The sequence below is a fragment of the Oncorhynchus masou genome, chromosome 2 (assembly GCF_036934945.1).
Source record: "Oncorhynchus masou masou isolate Uvic2021 chromosome 2, UVic_Omas_1.1, whole genome shotgun sequence".
Lineage (NCBI taxonomy): Eukaryota > Metazoa > Chordata > Actinopteri > Salmoniformes > Salmonidae > Oncorhynchus > Oncorhynchus masou.
This window is the reverse complement of record NC_088213.1, coordinates 31,024,374-31,042,449: the sequence shown is the minus strand read 5'-3', so window position 1 is coordinate 31,042,449 and position 18,076 is coordinate 31,024,374. Positions and strand designations below refer to the sequence as shown.

Below are 18,076 nucleotides of genomic sequence, written 5' to 3'. Positions count from 1 at the left end.
ATTGGCGCACCGGGCCCGCCCAGTCCCCTCCCACTCACACACATCTGCCTGGCTTTAGTTTGTATGGGAGCAGTTTTTTTCCCCAACTCAGAATCAGTGAAGTGGATCTTTCTTAACACTCAAAATTACATTTTATTGAACAGAAAATTATCATTTTTTAATTGCATGGCGTGAAACAGGAATTATTTTCAAATATAGGACTTAACCTGCTAGACCATCTTTCAGAATGTAAATGGTAGCCTAATACAACAGCCTACAACCTATGCTAGAACTTTGCAAAGTTGAATCGTCTTTATTTCCGCAACGACAATATTACTTAAACAGTGTTTTTGAAAATGTATGTTTTTACTAAGCTTGTATGCACAACCACCGTGATATATAAAACTGGTTTTCCACTTGTCAGATACAGCAGGTCAACCTCAGCATAGCACATTTCACTGACTTGGACTTATTAAAGTGTGAAGTATGTTTAAAATGTTGCTTAAAATACGCTTATTTGAAAGAAAATGCCCATATTCCAAGACCACGCAGCTGATTTCTTTAAAAGATAGACAGGAACATGGGCAGGATGTTTATACAGCAAAATGTAAACATTTTCCCTGGCCTTCTTTAAATAAAAAATCAAGCAAAAAGCCCCGCTAGATCAGCTCATACTCAATCTGATGCATTATGTCCGTTTTAGACAGCTCCTTGTGTATGGATAGGACTTTAACGTAAATGCAGAAAGAGATTTCAATCATGTATAATTATTATGTTCACACAGGAGAACTGAGGGAAAGAACTCTGAGCCCAGCCGAACATTGAGCACTGGAACTCGGCTGAGGACTTTAGATCGACGCCCACCAAACACTCTCTCCTCAGAATGGTGCTCGAATCAAGGTAAGTCACTTTCAACTTTTGTCAGTTAAAACAAGACAGCGATATGGCTGCGGGCCTTCTCAATTTAGTTCCAATCGAGATTTACTAGACCTGTTGTGCAGTTAGAAGTGCGAATTAGATAGGACGCCATATGATGGTCTCATTAGTCATTTCGACAGGTAGCCTAGTGGTTAGAGCGTTGGACTTGTTGAAAGGATGCAAGATCGAATCCCCGAGCTGACAAGGTAAAAATCTGTCATTCTGCCCCTGAACAAGGCAGTTAACCCACTGTTCCTAGGCCGTCATCGAAAATACGATTTTTTTTTTAAACTGACGTGCCTATTTAAATAGAGATAAAATAAAAATTGATTGTAATGTGGTGGGCAGACTATAGTGTCACAGAAAATAGTAACAAATATCATCTGAGTTACAAAGTTATTAAGCGATGTAGCACATAGGTCTACTTTATTTTCCTTTTTGAAAAGTTCGAAGCGCATTCCTTATTAACAAAGACCTGTCTTAGGCTCATAATTTTCAGGCTTATCGTTTGGAAAATTAGAATAAGAAAATAAGTACATTCAGAAAATGTATTGTTTTTGAGAAGCACTTTTTACACTAGGTCTTCAAGCGCTTCATTGTACCTCATCCACCATTCTAAATGTGACCAGTTTCTGGTTATTAATTTAAGTCTTGAACCGCTAGGATATATGTATGTGTGTAGTGGAGAGCCGCCGGTCCATAGACTAAATCTGTTGATAGTAGACTGTTCATTGTTCCCCGGAGAGCGCACAAGCTCTCAGCCCCTCAACCCTCACTCAGGCGCTCCTGGTACGCGGGTTCACTCTCCGGGATGGCTCGCGGTGGTTCTGCTGTTTTGGTTAACCGGGTTGTTAGACAATTTTATTATTTGCTTTTACAATATTGTAATTAATGCACATATTGGATATGCAATAACGCAAATCAGTCACAGATACTTTGGCAAATTGTAAATACAAAATGTCATAATACATTTTGGGGGTCATAAAGTAGGCTATACTGGCTACTGTTTTTTCTTGACTAAGATTTTTTATGTCTTTGGAATTATATTCTACAAATAAATGTAGTGGTACTACAAATATGCATCCACAGGAGGATATTGTAGGCTATTTAGGCCTACTCATTTGATCAAACTAAGGCCACATCAAAATGACATGATTTATTTATTAAACCGTAAGATGATGTTCTGAAGCTGTACAGGCCTACATGTATTTGAAGGACAGCCTGTGTTCCAACAAAAACCCGTAAATGCCGTTGTTGGCTTGGCTCCTTTGTGACGTTTTTGCCAAAGGGTAAAGCAAATAAGAAAATATACAAATCTCCGTTGTCAACTACACGGGCCATGCGAGAGGTACAAGGGTGGGATTTGCTGTTGCGGCTGAGTTTGAAACCTAAGTAAAGAAATGTATATAGGTAGTAGTATTGTTTTAACCAGTCCCTACACAGGGCGCTCGCTTGGAATGAGGCCCACGCATTTATCAGGGGAGCGGACCACCCAGCGCGCAGAGAGAGAGGGCAGGCGAGCTTGCATTCTCTCTTTCCCCCTGCATTTAATTACGGTTGATGACTTCATTCCGAGAATCACGCCTTGTTTCAACACGTCGTGCCCGTCCCCATGCCGAATGGCCCCCTCACACACTTTAACCCCGCCACTCGTATTTGACATACACTTTGAAAAACTAATGTCCACGGCTAATCGATCCCTAAATGTTTACCCAAACTAGTGGGACGCGAGTTTCTCCATTGATCTTTGAAGGGGGACGCGCCGATGAGTGGCGCATTGTTAAACCCCTCCGCAAAAAGCTGTTGACAGCTTCGCATAATTATTAAGGGTCCCTCTGGACTCTCAGTTGATATTATAGACGATTTTCCGTCAGTCAAATGATTGTTACTGTGGTTTTAAACGGGTTATGGTGTCCTCTAAATTCTATTGATTTATTTCCATAGTACATTGCATAACTAACATTGGCTGAAGTCATTTTGGCCATATTTATCTTCTATGGAATATATGTTTCTTAGTTAACATGCTTTACCGCCTTACCCATGTTAGGCAGCCTAAATGTTACATGGACATATTGAGGAAAGGGTTAACTCTGATGGTATAGATTTACTCTGATAATGTCACTGTTGCAGGATTGTGTTTGGCGTCATTTTACGGCAATCCGAGGTCACCATTTCCCACTTGCCCCTCCTAGTTTATTTCATGTACTTTTTCCATGACGTCCTCGAATGAAATATTTGACAGCGTTGCATCCTCAGGAATGTTCGACCACTTAGGTGGAGGAATTCCACATCATTCGGCCAGCCCAGCATGTATGCGTGTCTCAACAGAAAGCCTCTCCAAATGGTCTGATTGTTATCCAATCGACGAAATTTGACCCAAAGGCCTATTTTCTTTTTTCTTTTACATGGATGTAATGATGCATTACATTATTGAAGGTGGTATTGAATTTTTGTCTGTATGTTGAAATGACCATGAATATAGATTATATACATTAGATATATCCCTTTTGCAACAGATCTCAGCGAAGACGAGGATATACCATCCCAAGATCCTCGTCTTATAAGCATGCACCTACCCAAACACACATTTGAAACACATGGCCTTTATTTTTAGCAACTTTTGTTGTACAACTACAACACTCTGTGCCTGGACATTTCAATCAACGGTGATAGGCATACTGCTGAAGCTGTGCACTGTACAGTGATACACTCGGAGTCTTATTTGTCTTGCATTCACTGCTAGGGAGATTGTAATTCAGCCTAAACCTTGAATTAGCCTTAGGCTATATGATATAAAGTATCATAGCTTGTCCAAGACTCACCCAATTATACATTAGAACTGCTACTTTCTTTAGTTAATATGACTGTGAGGTGATTCCTCGACAATGCTGTGAGAGAAACCTCAGCATGTCACACACTGTTTTACCCACCACAACCATTGAATGCCAAATCTGATAACAATATTTTGTTAGATATAAAGATTATGTATTTAATCTTTATTTTTAGTTTTTTTGCAGCTGCCATTACCATTCAGAAAACTTGGTGATGGGAAAACGAAACTACAGAACATAAATTAATTGTTTTTGATCAAGGGACCTTTTAAAAAAAAACTGTGTAGGGAACTGGACATTTAACAAACTACTGTTGTAATTAGTCTTATAGGCCATTTGGGAATATATAATTGATAAACAAAATTAGTCCTGAGTTTGTTTAGAAACTGAAATGATGGTCTTGACACTGAGAAATCAGTGTGTTACCCGCTTCAGTGTTGGAGGGGAGACGGGGAGGGTCACCAAAAGGCTGCAGCAGAGTTGTTTGGAGAGCTATGTGACAGATTGATCGATCAAATGTATAACTGCACCTTAGAGCCGCTAGTTCATTGGATCTGGATGCACTTGAAGTCACTTCTTTGCCTGCCTCAGGATATTAGAAGAGAACCTTGACTGCATGATTTGGAATTATGCTTTGTTTACTTAGTAAAGCATTTTCTAAAAGTCAAGAGATGAATTTGTTTTGATGCTAAATATAGGATAATGCTTAAAAAAAATGTGTATAGTTGTGCCATGCCTAAATATTATTCAATGATCTACTGCAGAATATCAATTACGCTTTGCAATTCTGTTCTTTCTCTTATTTGACCCATTTCTGGGCTATGGGCTCTTGCATCTTGGTCAATTAAACAACGTAATCACACAAAATAACCTAATGTAAAGCCCATGATGCTAGTACTATGCAAATGTCATTACAGTGCCTTCAGAAAGTATTTACACCCCTTGACTTTTTCCACATTTTGTTATTACGAAGTTAGATTAAAATGTATGTAATTGTAATTTTTTTGTAAACAATCTACACAAAATACTCTGTCAAAGTGGAAGAAATATTCTACCATTTGTATAAAATATATAGTTATATAGTACCAGTCAGTTTTGGACACCTACTCATTCAAGTTTTTTTGTGTTTAAAAAAAACTACTATTTTCTACATTGTAAATAGTGAAGACATCAAAACTCATGTAATAACCCAATAAGTGTTAAACAAATCAAAATATATTTTTGATTCTTCAAAGTAGCCACCCTTTGCCTTGACAGCTTTGCCCACTCTTGGCATTCTCTCAAACAGCTTTACCTGGAATGCTTTTCAACAGTCTTGAAGGAGTTCCCACATATGCTGAGCACTTTTTGGCTGCTTTTCCTTCACCCTGCGGTCCAGCTCATCCCAAACCATCTCAATTGGGTTGAGGTCAGGTGATTGTGGAGGCCAGGTCATCTGATGCAGCACTCCATCACTCTCCTTTAGTAGTTGTTTCCTTGCAGGAATTCAACCATGAAGGCCTGATTCACACAGTCTCCTCTGAACAGTTGATGTTGAGATGTGTCTGTTACTTGAACTCTGTGAATAATTTATTTGGGCTGCAATCTGAGGTGCTGTTAACTCTAATTAATGTATCTGCAGCAGAGGTAACTCTGGATCTTCCTTTCCTTTGGCGGTCCTCGTGAGAGCCAGTTTCATCATGGCGCTTGATGGTTTTTGCGTCTGCACTTGTAATGTTCCAAATTGACTGCCCTTCATGTCTTCAAGTAATGATGGTGTGTAATTTCTCTTTGCTTATTTGAGCTGTTCTTGCCATAATATGGACTTGGTCTTTTACCAAATAGGGCTATCGTCTGTATACCACCCCTACCTTGTCACAACACAACTGATTGATTGGCTCAAACACATTAAGAAGGAACAACATTCCACAAATTCACTTTTAACAAGGCACACCTGTTAATTGAAATGCTTTCCAGGTGACTACCTGAGAATGCCAAGAGTGTGCAAAGCTGTCATCAAGGCAAAGGGTGGCTACTTTGAAGAGTCTCTATTTTAATCTATTTGTTACTATATGATTCCGTATGTGTTATTTCATAGTTTTGATGTCTTCACCATTATTCTACAATGTAGAAATATAGTACAAATAAAGAAAAACCCTTGAATGAGTAGGTGTGTCTAAAGTTTTACTGTTATTCAACAATGTAGAAAATAGTCAAAATAAAGAAAAACCCTATATCAAGACTGTTCCTTTGCCACTCAGGAACATTCACTGTCTTGGTAAGCAACTCCAGTGTAGATTTGTGTTTTAGGTTATTTTCCAATGCTTAGCTCCATTCTGTTTTTTGTTATCCTGAAAAACTGCCCAGTCCCTTAATGATGACAACCATACCCATAACATGATCCTGCCATCACTATGCTTGCAAATATGGAGAGTGGTACTCAGTGTTGTATTAGATTTTCCCTAAACGTAGCACTGTATTCCAGACATAAAGTTCAATTGCTTAGCCACATTTTTTGCAGTATTAGTTTAGTGCCTTGTGGCAAATAGGGTGCATCTTTTGGAATATTTTTATTCTGTACAGGCTTCCTTCTTTTCACTTGGTCATTTAGGTTGGTATTGTAAAATAACTACAATGTTGTTGATCCATCCTCAGTTTTCTCCTGTCAGAGCCATAAAACTATATAACTGTTTTAAAGTCACCATTGGCCTCATGGTGAAATCCCTGAGCGGTTTCCTTCCTCTCCGGCAACTGAGTTAGGAAGGACACCTGTGTCTTTGTAGTGACTGGGTGTATTAATACACCATCCAACGTGCAATTATTAACTTCACCATGTTTTTTACCCATATACCAAAAGGTGCCCTTCTTTGTAAGTCATTGGAAAACCTCCCTGGTCTTTGTAGTTGAAACTGTGTTTTGAATTCACTGCTTGACTGAGGGACCTTATAGATCTGTGGGGTGCAGCGATGAGGTAGTCAAAATCTTGTGACACACTATTATTACACACAGAGTCCATGCAACTTATTAAGCACATTTTTACTGATGAACTTTATTTAGGCTTGCCAAAACAAAGGGTTTTGAATCAAATCAAGACAATTCAGCTTTTCATGTTTAGTTAATTTCCAAAAACTTCCAAAACATAATTCCACTTTGATGTTATGGGGTTGTGTGTGTGTGTGTGTGTGTGTGTGTGTGTGTGTGTGTGTGTGTGTGTGTGTGTGTGTGTGTGTGTGTGTGTGTGTGTGTGTGTGTGTGTGTGTAGGCCAGTAACAAAACAAAAAAATCTATATTTAATCCATTTTAAATTCAGACTGTAACACAACAAACTGGAACAAGGGAATGTGTGAGTACTTTCTGAAGGTGCTGCTAAATGTAGATATATCATTCTCAAAATAGTTATGAGTAAATAAAGGTTATTAAATGAATACAGTATCTCAATTTGAACAACAACGGAAAGAATAGTTTGGTAAAATTTGTTTTCTGAAATCCTGAAACCAACATATTATATCTTACAAGATATTATACACATATTTGTAATATTTATAATAAAACGCACATTGTGCATGTTATGCAACTCAGGGCTTCGTGTGAGAATGCCAAGGCAAATACATGTTTTAAACCTGGCTATCCATATTGTCAAAATATGTAGGCCTATGGGTATATATACTTTTGTCCTATTTTTACATTTGATATATTTCTTAAGAAGTAGTTAAAGGGAAACATGGTAACAAGGTCCTCTCTATGACAATATTTTGACAAAAGATGCACATAATGGAGCATCCGAGCATCCCGTGTACAATTCCAGAAGGATACGTAGAGGGTACTTATAACATGCACATTATGTTGCTGTAATGCACTGTATGGAAAACAGTTCAACAATTAAAAATGTTGTCTTTGTTTTAATAGGCATGTGCTGGGAACAATCATTATACAATGCATCATTTGGCCAAGGCCTATAAGTATTTCGTTTTTTAAGAACAATTGCAGATATCTTGATACATTACAATGAAAATACTCATTCACACTTTCCGTGCCCACATGTGTAGCCTATTTGTTAATGTACCATTTGAAATCCAACAACGAACTCAGCAAAGGTATGCTCATTTGTTTTCCCCCCTTTGTTTTATGACTAGCCAAATTTAAGAAAATCGTTGTAATATCAACAACAATTTGTCATTTCAGTAATATTCTGATCTACTTTAATGGACAATAGACAATATAAAATATACACATGAATGTAATAAAGTTGAATTTTAAGCAATTTTGGGGGACATTTCACCTGTCACTGTCCCAATAACACAAACAGTGTTGATTCCTTTTTACACTCTTGGCTATTTTCGGAACAATGCATCATCAGTATATATATTACTGCAGATTTCCATTTCCAATGGTCTGAAACTAGATATCTCTGTCTCATGCGTCGCTTAGGCCATCTAGCGTTGTCGTTTTAATTGAAAACAGTATAATGTCGAGGTGTGTGCACCCCCCTCATCACTTTCTCTGGCGCGGTAGGTGGCCGTGTATATTTTTGTTCAAGTGGTGTTTATGTGAATGAGAAAGGACTGGATTGCTAGCAGACCGCTGATTGCGCTCATTGGGCCTACATTGATCTGAACGGTATAGTTGAGGGGCCCCACCCTTTCATGCAATCAACAGCACTATAGAATCGCGTTCTACGACTTTTTAATTTACTTGGCAAGATCTCGCTGCTGGACCTCCAAGACGCGCGCGGGTGTGAGTGAAGGCGAGGGAGAGGGGAGTCCTTTTGGCGCTGTAACTCCAGTGTCCCACGATACCGAGGACACTACCCACGGTATATAGGCTACAACAGGACGCGCAGACATCTATCATGAAGAAAACGAATTCACCATATCCCACTGGGCACAAACTGGTTGATTCAACTTTGTTTCAAAGTCATTTGTCAACATATTATGACGTTGAATCTACCTGGAAAAATACATTGGATTTGCAAAAAGTCATTGAACATAAACAGTTGATTTGAGAGTGAAATTTCAACCACAGAATTCAAATCAACTTTATGTCACATGTATCGAATACAAGAAGGGTAGACCTTACCTTGAAATGCTTACTTACAACCCCTTAATTAACCAACAGTGCAGTTCAAGAAGAATTAAACAAATATTTACCAAATAAACTAAAGTAAAAAAGAATCAAAAGTAACACGATCATAACAATGAGGAGGCTCTATACAGGGGGTACGGGTTACCATAATTGTCATCATGGTAACCAATTTTCAACATAGACAAACCTTCTGTAAAATATGTTGAATTTCTACCTTTTGAAATAACATCAAATCTTCAACATTATATCCACTATCAGAAAAAAAACAATAGGCTGGGCAGCACCTCCTACAGGAGAGTTGATCTGTCTACAGCTATCTATTAGATCTCCCATCCAGTGTTTTAACCAAGCACAGCTTAGCTTTGATATTTTCCACTGACTACTACCAATGTGCTATAGTAATAATGACTATTGAGATATATATTAACGAAATATATAAACTGTTGCTATTAAAGTCATTCTGAAGGGTAATTGGAGCAAATAAAATGTAACCATACTCTATAAGTCATACATCATCAATGAGACTATTTAGGCCTATATAGCATTTGTGAAGTCATCAACAGGTATTGTTTCAATTCAACACAGGGTTCAACTAAAAATAGACAATAAATAGGCCTAGGATTTCAAGCTTTGGTTGATATCAAATTTAATCTTGAAGTTAATAATGAATATGTTGGATTCACTTCTCCATTTCAACCAAAAAACTAAGTTAAAGAATAGGGCTAAATCAAACTGTTTTAATTAAAGTGCATTTAAAGTTTGATTTGATTTAGTCCCATTCTTTAACTTAGATTTGTGGTTCTGATGGAGACATGAATCTAACATATAATTATTAATTTGTAGACAAACTGGAATTAGTCAGACTAAGTCAGTGGCACAAAATATACATATCCTTCAAATGTTGACATTTGGTTGTGTTGACAACCAAACACAATTCAACATCACTTTTACAATACAGTAAATAGCATATTAACTTGTTAGCAAATATATGTTGAATTCACATCTCCAACTAAACCAAAAATAAAGTGAAAGAATATGATTAAGCCAGTGTCTCAGTTGAAACTATCCCAGCATTAGATATGTCTCCTATAAATGTTGATATTTGGTTGCTTGCCAACCTAACACAATTCAATATGACTTGTGTAATATAGTAAATAGCCTAAAATGGAGGCCATCTTACAAACTAATGTAGCAGTTTTTATTCAACCTTAAAATTAGTAACACATCCATGGCCACATTTTGAGGTTACTGTAACTATAAAAGTCTCATTATGTAATCATAGAAAGCATATGCATGTTCAAGATCCCAGCTCTGTGGAGATCTTCACAATATAAATATCTGTGCAAAATCTGAAACAGCATCGATCACTTGCACTATGTACTTTTAATGTAATACAAATACAATCCAGCTCATTCGGTTGTGCTATTAGATGAAGCACATTGATAATGATTGAAGCAGTTGTATAAGTACAAAAAAGCTGACATTGTATTCCCATTTGAACTGTTGTGCTTTTAAGTGGTTGAAAGTGCAGTGATAACACATGGAGAGCTGGGAAGATGAGGTTCTATCTGCATTTTCGTCTAAATGTAATTATTGTCACAGCCTTGTTAGTGTTCAATGTTCTCTACCTGTATAGTACTCTAAATACCCCCAATTCATGTTGTTAAGCACAAAAGAATACTAGATTTAAAAAAAATTGCTGACACCATTCAAACCAATGAGGTTTTAGAACTTTAAAGCCAATTATCTATCGTTGTGTCATATTACTGAACATATAACCTTATAGCCCCAAACTCTCGACATTTCGATGACAACTAAATAATAAATCATTCATTGTTTTGTTTTCATTCATTTGGTTGTGCTTTTAGATGGATTAAAGCATAGTGATAACACATTAGGAAATCAACCAACTTCTGTCTTTTTGAGGGGGTGAATAAAGTTGAAATCTCATTGATCAACATCTCAACGATAAATTACCATCATTTCCACTTTGAAATAACGTGGTGTGGAGGGTGGGATGTTTCAGGCCATTTCAGCTTTCTGTTAATTCCATAGCATTATCTTCTTAGTGAAGTTGTCGGTGATAAAAGGTATTCAGATATCGTTGCTGATACGCTTGCCATTTAGCCTATGAGCAGGACCTATTTTATTTGCAATGCATCCCACAGTAAGCTGTTGCTGGTTCAGTAACAGTAACTTTTTCTGATTCGAATTAGGGAGGCAATAAGCACATGGCACACAACAGACCCTTTCAGTTCAATGGTCAATTTTCGCTCTTGGGCACATATTAATCTCGTGCCTGACACACTTCAGTCATATTCCTATCACCTCGCCTTGCTCTCCATCTCTTTGTTTAGAAGGCTTCACATGCAAAAAGTGTCCAAGACGAGGATTCTCCATGGTGGCCTACTACAGCGTGTGACATGTCCATTGATCATTCGTGTCTCGAACTAAAACAGGAATCTCATGTTGCACTGCATTGTGTGTTCGGTGTGTGGGCAAATTCTCCTATTGAAAAATCTTGCATTTACAGATTTATATGAAATCTCTATTTGTCAATTTATTTGAACCATTGACTGAGGCTACTGACATGAATTATAATTAACTTGGAATAATGGGCCTTTAATTAACTGATCGTTTTTATGATCAGACCCATAAAATGGAGAATGTATGACCGGTTTTAGAAGACAAAATGTAATTGAAACTGCAGTATTCGAGAGATGGAAAATGCATTCATTCAGTATTTGTGGCCTTTATATTCGGTAGACATGATTATTTGTTGTTGATGATTGAGAGACATTGGATTGTGGATTTAATTTTGGACACTCATTCGCCCTCATGCGCTGTTCAGTGCTGACATTTCCCTTATCAAGGTATATTTCGCCGTTTCAACTGCATTCATTTGAAGTGTCTCTTGGAAAGCTAACTATTTATAATGCGATAATTAAATATGCAAGGTCACATTACATCTTATCAAACATACAATAATTCCCATTCATTGCAGGTTAACCTGCATGATAATGAGAAGTGAATAATCTTTTTATAGCTGGTTAACATTGTTTGTTCTGCACGACATTGATAGCTAATCATGTTAACTGTATTTGTTTATAGCCTATGTTTTGTGTGAGTGGGTTAGGTAGGCCAATTCGTATGATTATCAATATGAGAGAGAATATTAAACGGATTTCGATTAATTATCACACAGAAACCAAAACCAAAATAAGAACTCTTACATTAAAAAAAAAAAAATAGGCTACATGAATATATACCACCCGATGCGTTCTCTAAATACCCCCTGGAACTCAGTCGCACAGTTTGTTTATATCCTTAATGTTTTGGTTAATTTGAAACTGGTAATTTATTTCCTTTTTATGCTTGTTAAACTACAATAGACTCTGTATTGTTATCCTTAAATATAGGGAACCCGCAAACCTCAAATACAGTGATGAGTCATTTTGTGTGCGCAGCGATGGTGCTGTGTCAGAACACCGAGCTTCCCAGGAAAGCTTGGCGCTCCAACCAAACAACAACCCTCACTCAACCGTCCCTGAGGTATTGTCAATCCGAAAGCTGCTCCACTTATTCATTTCAGTAGGCTACAACTGCGTATTTTATTCGTAACATAGTGCTCATGTTCTCTGAACTTTGAATAATTTTTGACAGCCGTATATTCAGAGGGAAATACGGCTTTCAGGGATCAAAAATATGAATAAAGGCATATGTAAAATTCCTTCTGGCTTATTTTGTGATCACACAAGCTCGGTTTCACTACCACAACATTATTTGACATGACTGAATGACACGAGTGTTGAAGAGTTGGCAGTTCCAGAAGTTTTCAAAACTGTCCAAATGTGGTCATTGCGAGAAGGAAAATGTTCTAACATGTCAAATATCTGCGATTGACGTTTTAGCAACAGACTGACAGCATGTTTATAGGGCAAAAGAAGACAAACAACAAATATGTATTTATCATAAGGAAGAAAATGGTCGCTAAAACAACAATTTAGTCCTTTTTGAGGCTCATTATGATAAGCAAAAAGAAAAACACCAGAAATGTTTCATTTTTGTGTTTGTGGATTTTGTTTTCATTGTGGCAGGGTTTTGTATATTATTGCACTTATTTTCAAGTGCTTTTGTCAATTCTTGCTTATCTCCAGTTTCTCGATCTGGAAACTATACCTGAATATAGTCGCTCAAGTAATTAAAGTACAATAGTCCCTATTGATGTTTAACATTTTTCATATATTTTTTCAAATGTTTATTTTCTACTTATGTCTTCCTTACAATATTGCCAAGTCAGGACAGTAGCTGCATGCTTTAATCAAGATCGTTTAACAGTGAGACATCTGACAATCATTTTCTGCACACTATTATTAACTTAGTGTGCCATTCCTAGAGCTAAATAGCGCTGAACCAAACCAGAGTGCTGCCTAATGTCTGATTACCTCTCAGCTATAACCCCCTATTGATGCCCATGTTTTCTACCAGAGCTGCATCTCTTCTGACTCATCCACTATAACAGACCATTTTGGTCATTTAAAATCAGTCTAAAAGCACATAGTCATTGAACTAAATTATAATAATCCTCAATAGCCCTCAAGCTAATGTAATATACACCTTTCTTTAATGTCTTTGATGAACCACAGAACAGTTTGACTGTATGAAACGACACTGGGATTTATCAAGCGTCCCTTATCCTATACTAGTTCATTTAAATGAAAGCAAATTATACAACCTAACTCCTGATAAAAGCTTGAAATGAAATGGAATTTCAGTACATTTGAAATATGGATTGAATTTCAATAGACCTACTTAATGATCAGGTGTTCCTTTTTATTTTTATGTTATTGTTTCTTTTAATAATTCACAACCCTGCTTCTTATCATATCTATATCATGTACAGTTTAATGAAAGTTTGCTCATATAACCAATACAAGTCTTCTTTTTCCCATTTCAGCCCTGTGTGATGGATGAGAGAGAGGGTTTTCCAGTGATGGCAACAGTTCCTATGACGACCAGACCTCCACCGGGGATTGCGTCTGTCAGACAGTGCTAATGATAATTGAGAGGTACGGATTGAAAAGATTGAGTATGGCTGTAATCTCTCCTCCAGCGGAATACCAGAGAAACCGCTATGAGATGGCAATTTTCCCCTCTCACCACCGCCCTGCTTAGTCCTGCACTGTTCTACACTGCATGCTTCTACTCTGTTCTATACTATATTGCTGCTGGAGGCCTTCCAGCCTGCCCCACACAGGGCAGAGAGTGAATGGGTAATGTCACTGTGTGTGCCACCTCCATCGGTGTCTCCCTTCCCTCAGCCTCACACACAACACAGGGCCAGTCCAGGGCAGTTTGTTTCAGATGCCAGGGAATATATCAACAGGGAGAACTCAATCAGAAGAAACGGTCAGAGTAGGACATAACAGAGAGAGGGAGGGAAGTCAGACCACAGCCAGCTCTGATACAGGTTAGTTACAGAGGCTTTGATAGTTGCTGATGGGACTTTGATTGGAGCGTAAGCAGGTTTATATGATGCATGTTTATATGCGTGTTTACTCACAGACCACCATCTCTCTCTCTCCCGTTCTGAAGGGGGATTTTCCTGTGGCGAGCCGCTTCGGAAAAAGCAATTAAGAATTCCCAAACAGTGCACAACAATGGGAGACGTCGTTCCGCAATGCAAGTTCCGAATCCAAGTCAGTCCCTTACGGTTTTCCTCTGAAACGGTCCCTGGCTATATTTAATCCGCCCTGAGAGCAGAACCAACCTACATACAAACCACAAATTGAAACTATGTGGAGGTGGTTTGTGGAGTGTGGGCTAAGTGGGGATGGTAATTGTCTATTGAGAAGCTTAGGCCTCGCTATTCTGCCTGCCATAAACAGGCTTGGCAGCCCATAACATGATACCCCTGCCTCCACTCCACTGTTTGAGTTGGGGAGCAGATCCTCCTTGTCTGTGGGAACCCATGGCCCATCAGTGGTCGGAATCAGTTAGGAATGCTTTGGAATGGTAACACAGCGGAAGGCTAGGGTGGGGAAAAGGCCAAGAGCATTTCCTGAACAGAGGGGGGTCCCAGAGAAGCATCACACTTCACTGGCATCATATGACAGGAATCCCACCAGGCCTGAGCCCATGATCCCGATTGGAGGGGAGAGATGCGGTAGGGGAGAGGAGGGTGAAGCTGGAACAGAAGAGAGGTGGATACGCAAGAAAGGCAGAGAGTTGAGGTGAGATGGATGCATTGGGATGTTTGAGTCAGAAAAGGGGAGTCAGGGGGAGAGACACATTCTGCTAAAATGTACATCTTTAATTTACCCTGAGTGAAGTAATGCAGTCTGGACTGGCTGGCTGGCTGGGTTTGGATGAGTGTTATACCACTACTTTCATGAAGAGGACTTCCCAGTCTCTAATTTCTGCCCACAACAAAGTGCCTTCCACTGTATCTGTGAGGAATAAACAGTATATACTGTCAAGGTCTCCAGAGAGGTCACTGAGACCACGTGGAAGACTGGGAGCTCTTAGACCACTGCTACTGAAAGAGCTGCAAGAATCTGTGCAGCAGTGTGGGGTATCCTACATACATTCTAAAAGACCCTTTCACCACAGCAAAGACAATGTGGTAAATATTTTGGCACAGCACAGGCATGTCAGAATGATTCTGAGTATATCCTGTTAACTGAAGGTCTGAAATATAACTTTACTTAGTTACACGTGATACTAAGCAACACCCTGCAACAGTAAGTGATGAATACTTTGGTTGAGAGCAGTAGACCAGACGGTGTTGAAAAGTGTGAAGCAGACAGGTTTTGCTGCTGAAATTGGACAGTACAAGTATATCTGTCAGTGTGTGTGTGTTTGTCCAGACCTATGAATCGGTGTGTGTGTATCCAGACTAGCGTGGACAGCCAGTCCCTGCTCCCTGGGACTTGTGTAAATGTCGTGAGGATCTCAGGAGGAATCTTTCTCCTCCAGTCGTGAAAGGGCTTTTTATTTCCACCTGCTCCCGGCCTCTTTCCGTTGGTCTGCTCTATAACAATGGTGCTGGAAAGGCAGCAGAGTGCAGGGTGACAGCACAGAGATTGATGCTAGATTGTGTTTGGCCCTTTTTCAGATAGGGGCCTTTGAAGGGAAGTTGCCCCCCCCCCCCAACACTACGACCCCTCCACTACCAACTCCACCCCCTCTCCCTCTAACACTGGGCTTAGCAGAGGGCAAAGTGCTGATCAGGCCTTTCTCCCAGATCCCTTTTTACAAAAGTGCCAATCGCCTGAAAAGGCAACTTGGCAGGCGGTGGTAAACAGGCTTTTCACTACTCGTAAATCAATTCACCACTACATGAAACAGGATGAAGCTCATTTACGCCACGCAGACGGTCGAACCCGAGCCCAGAGACGCCCCACCTCGCCTCCGGCTGCTCCCTCTCTCTCGTCAGGCCCCGGGGCTCTGGGCAGAAAAGAGATACACGCTCATCAGGACAGCATTCTGTCTGTTTCACCGAAGTGGCCTGGCGAAGAGGGTGATCCATCATCTCAAATGTCTTTTTTTCTAATGTTCTGTTTTCCTCTCTCTCTGTGTAGGCTGGAGTGGGCAGGCATGCGGGTTTGGCCACAGGAAGCCATGAATTCCTCGGAGAACAGAGGGTGTCAGGGCCCAGAACACGACTTGGGGGGGAGAGACATACTGTACCTTGTAACGTCTCATAATCCTCCTAGTTGACCCCTGACCCCGGCCTGCGTTTGTATCAGGTCATCGACGTGAGGAATTGTAATGAGTCACTCCAGCAGTGTGTTTACCTTCTGGAGTCACGCAAGGAAGGAAATAAGGCACGGTCTTCTAAAAGTGTCAAAGTGAGAGAGAATAGCAGCAGTATTAGAGCAGAGCCCTGATTCATCTCACTGTGACTGACCTCTTGTACCATTACACTGGGTTTATTTAACCTATTCACTACTGTAGGGAGACTAGCTATAGATCAGCCAAAACAGGGAGTAAGTCTACAATATAGCGCACTGTATGAAAACATAAGATATGAGATTACTAGTGTAATTCTGTAATTGAAGTCTGATTCATAGTTTGGTTCACTCATTGAGTGAAATGATCTGTGTACTGTAGTATGTAGGTACAGCTTGTTTTTGCTATCACTGTGTAATATGTTGCTAATAGTCCGAACATGTATTATTTTTGTCATAATTTTCTGCTGTGTTGCAGTCGTTCCAGTTTTTTGCTATGCCCAATGAAATTAGGAGAGATTAAGTCATTTCCTTTCTCTGTCTCATGCAACAATCATAAATGATGTGATTTTTCTGTGTAATAAAAATCTATTGCAATACATTTCTGACTCTCCCAGATACAGATTATATTATACGCTTTAGAGGAGAAATCGCTGCACTCCCAAATACATTGTTTTTTATCTTGAACTTAAAACTGGAATGAGTATGGAACTGTGGCCAACGCCTGTGATTAAAATACAATGTCCTGGCCTACCATCACGCTGTAGCCTTCCACACCGTGGGCTTGTGTGATTGCACAATTGTTGTTTTTGAGCAAGTGCCCTTGTTAGTTTTACTCTGTAAATAAATATGTGCTTTGAGCTGACAATTCATCCTCCGTTACTTTCTTTCATCCTTATATTGGAGAGGAGAACATCATCACTGACTAGTGTCTCCACCTCACACACACACACACACACACACACACACACACACACACACACACACACACACACACACACTGCCACAATGAGAGAGTCGGCAGCTCTTATTTTGGACAGTCTCTCCTGAATTCTAAGGGCTGTCAGGCGGTTTGATTGATAGTTGTGTTTATCACCATATTATTAAGTAATCAGGTTCTCCACAGTTTATTATAATTAAAGACTTGGGAAAAGTGTTTATTTTTTTGAGTCCTGTAAAAAAACATAGATTTGTGTTTTTTGAATGTGTGTGAGAGAGACAGTGTGTTTATATTTGTATTATTTTCCACAGTGGACCTTAGTGACCCAGAAAATCTGTGTGTCTGTCCACCACTGAGTTTATGGCTACACTTGGGTCTCTGTGAGAGAAGAGAAAAGCAACCACGATCACATATTATATCCATACAGTAACAACAGGGAATACTGCTGCTCTTTATTTCACTTGTCATTTTAATCTATTTTAGTAATCTTACAACTTGCAACTTTATTTTCCCCAAGGGAATGTTTACAACATATTATACAGGAAAATAGGAAAAACCCCTCCATATTCTGTGAGGCAGCAGCCTGGGTCTCCTGTTCTCACCCAGGTTGGCAG

The 18,076-nt window shown here is 39.2% G+C and overlaps 1 long non-coding RNA gene across 1 annotated transcript; it reads left to right on the top strand.

Annotated features, from left to right (window-relative positions):
- Positions 1 to 497: 497 nt before the first annotated feature.
- LOC135558505 (uncharacterized) lies at positions 498 to 17,392 on the top strand. Its single transcript, XR_010458368.1, has 3 exons — positions 498 to 879; positions 13,747 to 13,858; positions 16,373 to 17,392. It is a non-coding gene; the product is annotated as an uncharacterized LOC135558505 (long non-coding RNA).
- The last annotated feature ends 684 nt before the right edge of the window (positions 17,393 to 18,076 follow it).